The sequence below is a fragment of the Euleptes europaea genome, chromosome 15 (assembly GCF_029931775.1).
Source record: "Euleptes europaea isolate rEulEur1 chromosome 15, rEulEur1.hap1, whole genome shotgun sequence".
Classification (NCBI taxonomy): Eukaryota; Metazoa; Chordata; class Lepidosauria; order Squamata; family Sphaerodactylidae; genus Euleptes; species Euleptes europaea.
In genome coordinates this window covers 33,827,584-33,838,107 of record NC_079326.1, presented here as the reverse complement: position 1 = coordinate 33,838,107, position 10,524 = coordinate 33,827,584, and positions in this window count along the sequence as shown.

Genomic DNA, 10,524 nt, shown 5'->3' with positions numbered 1-10,524 from the left:
TTCCTGGTGTGAAGAGAACTCTCCCTCCTCTTTATCCTCCTCCCCCTCCTCAGAATCATCAGGGGAAAGGGGCCTGCAATACCTGTGACCTGGCTCAGATGGAAGATCCTTCCTGGCCGCTTTGGTTGGCCATAATCGCGGCGGGAGATGTTAGCTGCCCTGCCGTGTCACCATCTGAGGGAGGAAATGGTCTACATTACTCCTCAGGGCTACCAGATCGTCTCTCTGGGTTTCCTGTGAGCCGGCTGGTCCAGCGGCTTCAGCAGCAACCACGGCAAAAAACAAGTTGCGGCATTTCACGTCTTTTTTGCTGGCCGTGTCAGTTTTTCTTCTTTGGGGCACTTGGTTCTCCCCCGGCCTCTTCCTCTTGTGTGTTTGTATCTGCTAGAGGACTCTTCGGCTTTGCCTTGCATGCTAACAAGGAACCCTGGTAGGTGATCCTCCTTAGAGAGGAATCCATCTGCTTCAGCCCCCTTGCAGGCCGCTATTTTGTCTCCTTCCGAGAATAAGAGAAGGAAGGGAAAAGGGAAAGCAGCAGAAGTCACAGGACTAAGGAAAAGAGAGGGCACAGTAGAACAGAATGAAGGAGGGATCACAGGAGGAAAAAAAGGCTGAAGTAGAAGTGAAGAACTAGGAGTTTCCTGCTCCAAAGTTATTAGCAAGCAGCAGAGAGCTCTCTCTATGCGTGCACTCCCCAGCAAGGCAGGAAGGAAACTGGGTGGTGGTGGGAGAGTCCCACCCAGTAGGCAGGAAGCAAGATTAGATCCTGCCTCTTCTAGCAACTGGTGGGAATCACCCGTCACTCAAGATGCGTTCCTCCTCCTCAGAGCAAGAAAAACGCAAACATGGGACAGACACATTCTTTTTATAAGCAGAGATTAAAACAGCATGTTCTATCTCATTAAAAGAAAGCTGAGCAGCATTGGTCATATATCATATACTTTACAGGAGGGTAAAACAGAAGAGGCAGACAAACAAATTAAAGAAAACTGCTGTAAATAGAACTAATACTAAAGTGCAGGAGTTCTAACTTCCATTTTATTTGCTCACCAAGTTTGCATGTTACTGGCCTCTGCACTCTCTGCCAGTTAACAAAAATGGTTAGCTCTGGTTGCACCATTTATGAGGAGAGGGGAAAGAGATCGGAAGGGCCCTCCATGCTGCTAAATGAATTGCAGCGCTGATCTTGCTTTGGTGAAGGATGTGTGCAGTCTTAAGTCACAGGCACTTCAGCAGATGCAACCTTCACATTGTTAACCCTCAGGCATCTTTCAACACGTTCAAATGTATCCATTGCCTTTCCAAGTTAGCAAGTCTGCTTTTGTGTACAGATTGCCTTTGCTTAACTAGAACTTTTTAAAAGTACTAGAGCTGCAAAAGCTCAAACCAGACTTAAGTAATTGAAGGTTTGTGTGATTTCTTCTTCTTCTGAGCTTCTATTGTGCCTGGGGACATGATGTAACCTATAAACAAGGCATGCAGACTGATACATATTCATAGCTCATGGTTTCCAAATGATCCAGCTTTGTACAGGGCACAAGCAGGATGCTTTGTTGAATTCTCTGCCTCTTCATGACCATTAAGACATCATATGGATCAGTAGTACTCATTCCACAGATCATGGAGAGCCACATTTGCAATTCCCATCAACCTGTAAGAACTCCATGACTTATATGCCCTGCATACCACCACCCTACAAACATTACGGAACTATTACAGATCTGAGTATCTCTGAACATGTAGGGCTGTCTTTCAATGCCACTGTTAAATCTTAGCTGGCCCTACTGTATCGATGGCCCTGAGACTCAGTGGTAAAGATCTGCTTGGCATGCAGAAAGTCCCAAGTTCAATCTCCAGCTGAAGGCTCAGACAGTAGGAGGACAGTAGCTGCCAGTTAGAGTAAGCAGTAGTAACCTTGATGAACAAATGGCCTGCGTCAGTAGCTCTGTTCACATTACAGTGAACACATACATACATCGATGCAGTATGTGTAAGAGCCAACAGACACTCAGTTTATAAATGAAATCAGAAACCAGTACCTGGATAAATGTGGGATTTAAGTGACATGTTCATCGATACATGCATTGCATGTAAAACAGAGTTGCACTTACCTGTAACTGTTGTTGATTGAGTGGTCCTCTTTGCAGGCACACATGGGAACTGCGTTTGCGCAGGCCTGCTGCAGAGCATTTGGAAAGCTTCTTTTTAGCCCAGCAAGGATTGCTCCCCCTCCCCTCCATCAACAGTCATTCCCACCCTTTCGGACACGTGACGGAGGGGCGGGGAGCATCCTTCCCTCAGTTCTCCTTCTGCTGCTGCGGTACTCAGAGCCACCAGGCAGCGAGCCAGGCCACAGCGGGGAAGGAGGGAGGGATGTGTGCCTGCAAAAAGGATCACTCGATGAACAACAGTTACAGGTAAGTGCAACTCTGTATTCATCGCCATGGCCTCTTTGCAGTCCCACATGGAAGATTAGCATGCTCACTTACTGTGGAGGTGGGTGTGGGAGCTGGTCACTGTAGGATCAAACTCAACACTGCTTTCCCCACAGCAGCATCCGCTCCAGAGTCGATGTCCAATCTGTAGTGACAGACGAATGTCGAAGGCGTGGACCAGGTGGCAGCACGGCAGACATCTTGCAGATCCACATGGGCGGTAAGGGCAGCCGAGGATGCCTGAGCTCTGGTAAAATGAGCATGGGCTGGTAGTGGACAGGGCATGCTGGTTCCTGCATAGGCCTTTTTGATGGCCGAGACCACCCACCATGACAATGTCTGTGTGGTGACTTGTTTTCCCTTGTTGGGACCCACGAAGCAAACAAATAAAGATGTGTCTTGCCTAAATTGTCGTGTGCGGTCTAAATAAAATAATAAGGCCAGTCAGACATCCAGCATGTTCAGAGACTTGTCCGACTGGGATTGGGGGTTCGGATAAAAAACAGGCAACACTCTGTCCTTGGACAGGAGGAATGCGGAGACCACCTTAGGCAGGTGCTCCAAGCTAGGTCTTAGGACCACCCTGCCCCTATGGAAGTTGGTGAAGGGGGCATCGTGGTGGAGAGCCCTGAGGTACCCTACCCTGCGGGCCGATATGATGGCCACAAGAAAGGACGTCTTATAGGACAAGAGGTCCAGAGGACATGTGGCCATAGGCTCAAAGGGCTTATGAATGAGCTGGGCCAGAACCAAAGAAAGGCTCCACTGGGCCACAGGGGATTTTACTGGAGGGTACATGTTATTCAGGCCCTTCAGGAACCTCTTGCACTGGGGGTGAGAGAAAAGCGAACCCCCATCAATACCCACATGGAAGGCCGAAATTGCAGCCAGGTGGACCTTTACTGAGGTGTTAGAAAGGCCAGCATCCTTAAGGGAGAGGATGTAATCCAGAACATTGGGCAAGGATCAGATATCTGGCGCAAGGCCCTTTGAAGTAGCCCAATGGGAAAACCGGGTCCATTTAGAATTGTAGGACCGTCTATTGGTTAATTTCTGTGAGGACAAGAGGACTTCTGCCACTCTGTCTGACCATTTGTTCACTGAAGGATTAGTCACGCGGTCAGGTGGAGGGAGGGCACATCGTGGTGACGAACGCTGCCCATCCGCAGAAGGTCCTCATGTGGGGGGAAGTGAAGCATGGATCCTCTGGCTAATTTCCACAAAAGGGGAAACCACGGGCGCTTGGGCCAATACGGGGCGACCAGGATGATGGAGGCCTGATCCTGAAGGATTTTGGCTAGGGTCCTTCCCAGTAGAGGGGATGGGGGGAAGGAGTACAGGAGACTTCCCCCCAATGGATCTGGAAGGCGTCCCCGATGGACCTTGGGTCTACTGCTGCCCTGGAGCAAAAAAATGGGCACTTGGCATTGAGAGCCGTGGCAAAGAGGTCTATGCTCGGGATACCCCATCGAGGAAAGACGGGGACCAGGAACTTGTCCTGGATGGACCACTTGTGATGCAGTGAGGCATCCCAGCTGAGGGCATGTGCAGCCACGTTGGAGACCCCTGCTATGTGCATGGCAGAGAGGGAGATGTTGTGGGCAACAGCCCATTCCCAGTTTTGCATGGCCTCCTGGCAAAGGGCCATGGAACCAGTGCCACCCTGTTTGCAGAGGTAGTACTTTGTGGCTGTGTTGTCGGTGGCTACCATGATGTTGGAGCCAGCAAGCATCTCTGAAAAGGAAGCAAAAGAGTATTTCACTGCTCTGAGTTCCAACACATTAATGTGCAATTTAGACTCTGAAAGGGACCACCTCCCTTTCACTGATAAGTGTTGGCAGTGGGGGCCCCATATCCCAAGGGAAGCATCCATGAACAACTGGAAATCATGTGCAGAAACCCCAAAGGGCACACCCTTCAAAAGGTTGCCTGAGTCAAGCCACCAACGTAGGGACCTGGCAACCCTGTGGGGGATAGTTAGCATCTGCCATTGCAGTTCCACATTGATCCTGAAGTTGAATATGAACCAATTCTGAAGGGGCCTTAGGTGGAGCCTGGCTAGAGGCACCACCGCTGTGGTGGAGGCCATGAGCCCTAACAATTTCTGTGGGCAACAGCTGGAATCTACAAGCAATAAAGCGAGAGGCCAGATGTGAAATACCCATGACCCTGGTCTGGGGAAGAAAGGCCTTACTCAAGGCCAAGGCCAAGTCCAATATGGAACATATAAACTCAATGGAATGCGTTGGTGAAAGTCTGGATTTGGCCAGGTTTACCACAAGACCCAAGCATTTGGAGAGTCTTAAGGACTAGGGCTACGTGGTCTGCCAAGCCTGGCTGGGAATCGCCAACCAGGAGCCAGTCATCCAAGTAAGGGTAGATGGTGCATCCTTGCAAGGTCAAGCAATCGCCTCTGAGTTGCACTTGGAGAAGACCCGAGGGGCTGTGGAAAGACAGAATGGGAGTACAGTGTATTGGTAGTGTTCATTATTACAGGAGAAGCGTAGGAATTTCCTGCATTGAGGATGTATTGATATATGGAAATAAGCATCCTTGAGGTCAAGGACTGAAACCATGAGTTTGGCTGGAGGGGTGGAAGAATCTCTGGAATGGACAGCATGCAAAAAGAGCTAGCTCTTACGTACTTGTTGAGGGCCCTCAAATCCATGATGGGCCTCTTACCCCCATCCTTCTTATCTATAAGGAAGTAGCAAGAGTAGAAACCATGGTGGACCTCAGATGGGGGCACCCAAACAATTACACCCTTCTGGAGGAGGGAGGAGACTTCATCACACAACTGTGGGGGATCAGGACTCCAGAGGGTAAAGGAGAACCACATGGAGGGACCTTGTAGAGCTCCAAAAAGTAAGTTTTTAATAATGGAAAGAACCCAACAATCAGACGAAATAGAACACCAATTAACAGCTAACAGCTTCAGTTTTCAAAAAATGTAACATCAGCAGCAACCGGTAAATTGGTCAGTCATGCAGTGGGTTTTTTGCTATAGGAAGAGCGGTCAGGGGACCTGCCACCTTTCTTACCCCCCCTATGCTTAGGCTGGTACTGCTTGGTCTGCTGCTGAGGGTAGTAGGGCTTAGGTTGGCCCTGTTGGGCATACCTATAGGACTGATAACAATAAGCCCTGGGTTGGTAATTTTGCTGTCTATATGGGAACCTCTGCTTCACTGGCGTGGCCTGTGCAGGTTGGGTAATGCCAATGGCTTTGGCAGTGATTCAATCATTTCGGATGTTATCGAGCCACTCATCCGTATTTTCATTGAAGAGGGCCTTCCCATCGAAGGGCATGTCCTCTACAGACGCCTTGGCATCTCCCAAGAGGTTGGATGACCGAAGCCAGGAGTGCCAGTGTAGCACTACGCTAGCTGCCACAGTATGGCTGGCAGCATCAGCTACTTGACGGGCAGATTAAATCTGGTATTTTCCCAGTTTAGAGCCCTCAGTGAGAAGGATTTTCCCTTCCTGTGCCTTTTCATGAGGAAGGAAGGAGAGGAGGTTGGACACCCTATCCCAGAGGAACATCTGGTGCCTCCCCATGAGGGCCGAGAAGTTGGAAACCCTAAGGCCCAGAGCTCCCGCAGAATATATCTTTCTGCCCATTATATCTAGCGGGGGAGGAATGACTGGTCCCTTGACCCTTAGAGGCCAGGACCCTAGTAACGATGGAGTTTGGGGCGGGATGCTGATAAAGGAAAGGAGCCTCATCTTGTTTTATTTTGTAGAGGTTTTCTATTTTTTTTTTTTTGACAGAGGGAACATTAGAGGCAGGTTTAGCCCACAAGGTATCCGCAATCTGACAGATTCCCTTAACCCAGGAGAATTCCACCGTACCAGTATCTGAGGAAAAAAGGACTCCCATGATGGAATTGTCAGGGATCGGGTCCGAAGGGGATACTTCGAGCCCAAGATCCTGGACAAGGCGACCCAGCATTTTGGAATACGCTTTTGTATCCTCTGTAGGAGAAACCGGGGAAGGATCTCCCACCCCAACTTCGGGGAAGGGAGAGAGGAATGGCCTGATTCCGAGTACCTTTCCTCTGACTCCGACGGTGAGTCGTGGATCGGTACCGAATGCATTGGTGGAGCAGGGGTAGTAGCGGGAAGAGGCCTCTGCCAACTGGGCGGAGGGAAACCCATTTCAGTTTGAGCCCAAGCCTGGAGCTCATATTGACAATACTCCCACGGAGGTTGTGGTCCCCAATGAGAGCAAGCCCTATCAGGGTTGCATGCATGGCAGTCCATGGGATAGGTCAGAAAAGCGACAGGATGTGCACCCAACAAGTTCTCGGGATCGAAATCGGCTTGGGAGACTTCCACAACATCGTCGTCCAATGATGAAAACATCTTTGAACCGCACCTCGATGGAGACGGGGTCACAGGTCTTTGGCAGCATGAGGTTTCTGGCTCCCACTCACGACGAAGAGGAGTCACGGCGCTCCCTTCCTCAGGGTCAAGGTGAATGGGGTCAAGGTCTGGATTCTCGCTCACCCGACACGGACGGGCATGATTCCCCATTCGGGGTCGGTGGACGAGCCTCCTGACCAGGAGGAAGCACCTTGGGATCAGCGAGATGGAGTGGGCTCAAGTGAGTGACTGAAGCAAGGGCCGATGTAAGGTCGATGTTGACCTGAGTCACCGGGGCCACTGTTTCGCCGGTGAGGCGGCTCGATCCTGAGGGTTCAGAGTTGAAGAACCTCTAGAGGATGCCGTTTTGGAGGTTGATGGAGCCGACAACCCACCAGTTGCAGGTTTAGAGCTCAATTTTTCCCGACGTTTGGAAGACGAAGAAGAGCATTTCTTTTTCTTAGAAGACTCTGGTAAGGGGGCAGACCCTGCTCTCTTGGATGTGGAAGAGAGAGTCTTAGTAGACTGAGGTGGAGGCATCGGCACGGGAGACTTGGACCTTTTGTCCCCTGCGTCCTGGGCACCAGGAAACTTCATAGCCCTCTCCCAAAGGGCTGCTTTGAGCCTCAGATCCTTTCAGGCATTTGGGGTGAACAAGGCACAGGCCCGACAGGCAGAGGGAATATGCTCTTCACCCAGGCAAAGAAGACAGTCGTCATGCTCATCCGATTTGCCCATTTTACTCCCACAACTCTTACAGTTCTTGAAGAGTGCCATTCGGGAGAAGGAAGGTCGAGTGACAACGAAATTTTGAAGAAAAACTCTGAAGAAACAGCGAAGCTCTCCAAAGAGTCCTCTAACTGCAGCAGCAGAAAGAGAACTGAGGGAAGGATGCTCCCCACCCCTCCATCACGTGTCCGAAAGGGCGGGAAGGACCGTTGACAGAGGGGAGGGGGAGCAATCCTTGTTGCTGGGTAAAAAGAAGCTTTCCAAATTCCACGGCAGGCCTGCACAAGCGCAGTTCCCATGTGGGACTGCAAAGAGGCCACAACGATGAACATGAAAACTGCTCAACTCACATATAGAGAACTCATGTGTACAATAAAGTCCATTATGATAAAACACTGTGCAAAACTTTGTCTCGAGAACTGTTACGCTGCATGTTTTTATACTACTTCTGCAGAATAGGTGGTTAGAGCCTCTCTCTGTGCTAAGTTTCCTACTTCTGGGAAGTTTTGTTTTATGGGCCAGCATTGAACATCAGTATGTCTCGTTTCACCACATGTTGACACAGCCTCACAGACCAATCCCTTACATCCTCACTGTCTTGATATAATCATCATGGATAAGTTGTGTTGTGCTTTAAAATAAAACTTCTCTTTATCTTGGACCCATATTAATAATGAAATCATCCCAACTCTTAGAAATTGGACACTTTCCTGAAACATGCAGAAGAAACCATGGGGAACAGTGCTCAGAAGAGTCATATGTGGCTGCCCCAATACTGAGAAGCACTGATGTGGATCCATCTCACAGACTGAGGTTCAATAGAGACCCCTCCATGTTGGAGAAAGGTCACTATAGGGTTCAGTGCAACCAAATAATTGTTTTACCCAAACCTATGAAACTTAATTTTATCTATGTTCTGTCATCTCTACATGCAAATCATCAAGAACTATCATAATAGTACTCCACTAGTAAGTAGACAAATTTCATTAACACACTTGGTTTCTTTTCCAAGGGCTCTTATGACTTTTTTAAAAGTAGTACTCTGTCTTGCTCATCTGAAATACAAGAGAATGAAGGCCCACCTTCAGAAATCAAGCACATCAGCATGAACATAAAGGAAACTGCATATTACCTGAGTACTACCTGAATACACTAGGTACACAAAAAGCAACAGCACTGGAAGAAGGGTGTTTTTCCCAGACAAGCTAGTTTTCCATATACAATGTAACACTCTAGTATGGTGCAGTTCCAGAAGGTCTGGACCAAATTTTTGTTCCCAGCAATACAGATTGCCCCCCCCATCTTAACATTTTGATTGTTCTGATGCACCGCCTAAAATGCTGCATTGTTTTATACAGAATTCAAGGTTTGTTTTAAAAGTGGCAATAAAGTTATTCTACAAGATCTACTAAAGAATCTCTCAGATTTACACAGCCTTTCTATGAAAGAATATAAAGCCAGCTCCAAGTTTATTTTCAGACAATTGGCCAGGATGATAATGAAAATAGTTACTACAAGAGCATTCGTACAGTTAGGACAGAATCCAGCAATTTCATACGGTAAGGAAGTCTCTACATAGACTGCAAATCATCTACAACCATTACTTGACAATTGTGAACAGCAAAATTAGGCATGCAAATGTTAGCAAATGCAGGACTCATGTTGGCAGCTGCAAAGGAAACGTCACAGGGGCTGAAAGACATTTTATAAAAGAATCCAGGATACTAGTATAATTCTTCAGGGGGTGGGGTGGGGTAAAGCACAGGATTTAGATACCAATATAGACTTGTATACATACATTACAGATTTCCACACAAAGTGTCTTAACTAGCATGAGAAATTACCATTACTGTCAGGTAAATTGACCCTTTACATTTCAGTTGACACAGGGTCATCTGTGAGTTGTGCCCCTCTAGCTAATTAAGGCAACCTTTGTTTAAGCAAGTGGATCCAAGCACTAATTTAACATATACAAAGGAATACCACTGAGTGCTGGGCTGCACTAACCAGTGGGCCCGCTGGCTGTGACAACAGTGGCAGGCTGCAACATGGAGGGCCATCAAATTCTACCTTCTTACACTAGTGCCTGCCAAGTAGCTTGGTGCAGCATGCCCACACGTGTCACAAAGGTTACCATTTGCAGAAGCAGCAGCAAAGAGTCAGGGCAACCCCTTCTCAATGAGCAGCAGCATCTACGTGATGGCTAATAAGGTCAAATTAGCACATTTCAGGTAAGCATAGAGTAGTTAGACAGTAACTAAACATCGTCGATCCATTAGCCACAGGCTGCTATTTTAACTTGGATGTGTCACTGAAATCCACAAATCCTACACAGGTGTATAAATTAGGGTTGAACGGTGAAAGGAACTGCCAGTTTACACATCGCTAGACGACCGAGCTGTCTTGGCACTATTTCAGAGTCCTTGTTGAGATCACTATAATCATACGAGGAACTTCCTTCACATAACAAGGAGCTTCCCTAGCAAGCTACATGGGTCTATTTTCATGCAGCAGAGTGCAGGGGGAACATATATGGTGCTGGCCTTGATAATCAAGTCAGGCATTTGTTTACTGGGCTGCAAAGATAATGTTGGAATTCCATGTGAAAACAGTATGCCCGCTAAAGGGTCACTTAGGAAGCCTTTCTCCCTTTGGCACATCTAGAAGAGTGTCAAATGTTTTAATCTTAAGGGAAGTGGTGGGTGATCTACAGAGGCGCATGAATCCCTCTGTAGATGAGATCTTAAAGATTAAAAAAAATAGCTCTAAGAAAGATTTGTTCAACCACCGTTAAATAATCTTCACTATGAGCATATTCTGCCAGGCTAGGTTTCAGTAAAATCTATTGAGCGTCCAGAAGAAAATGAATCCAAGCGTTTCATTTAAGATAGCACTGGAGACATCAACTGGATAGGTCTTCTTCAGACATTTAAGTATTTGACAGATGTGCAGCATAAACTGTTTCCATATCATAACACTAGAACGCCTGCTGTTCAGC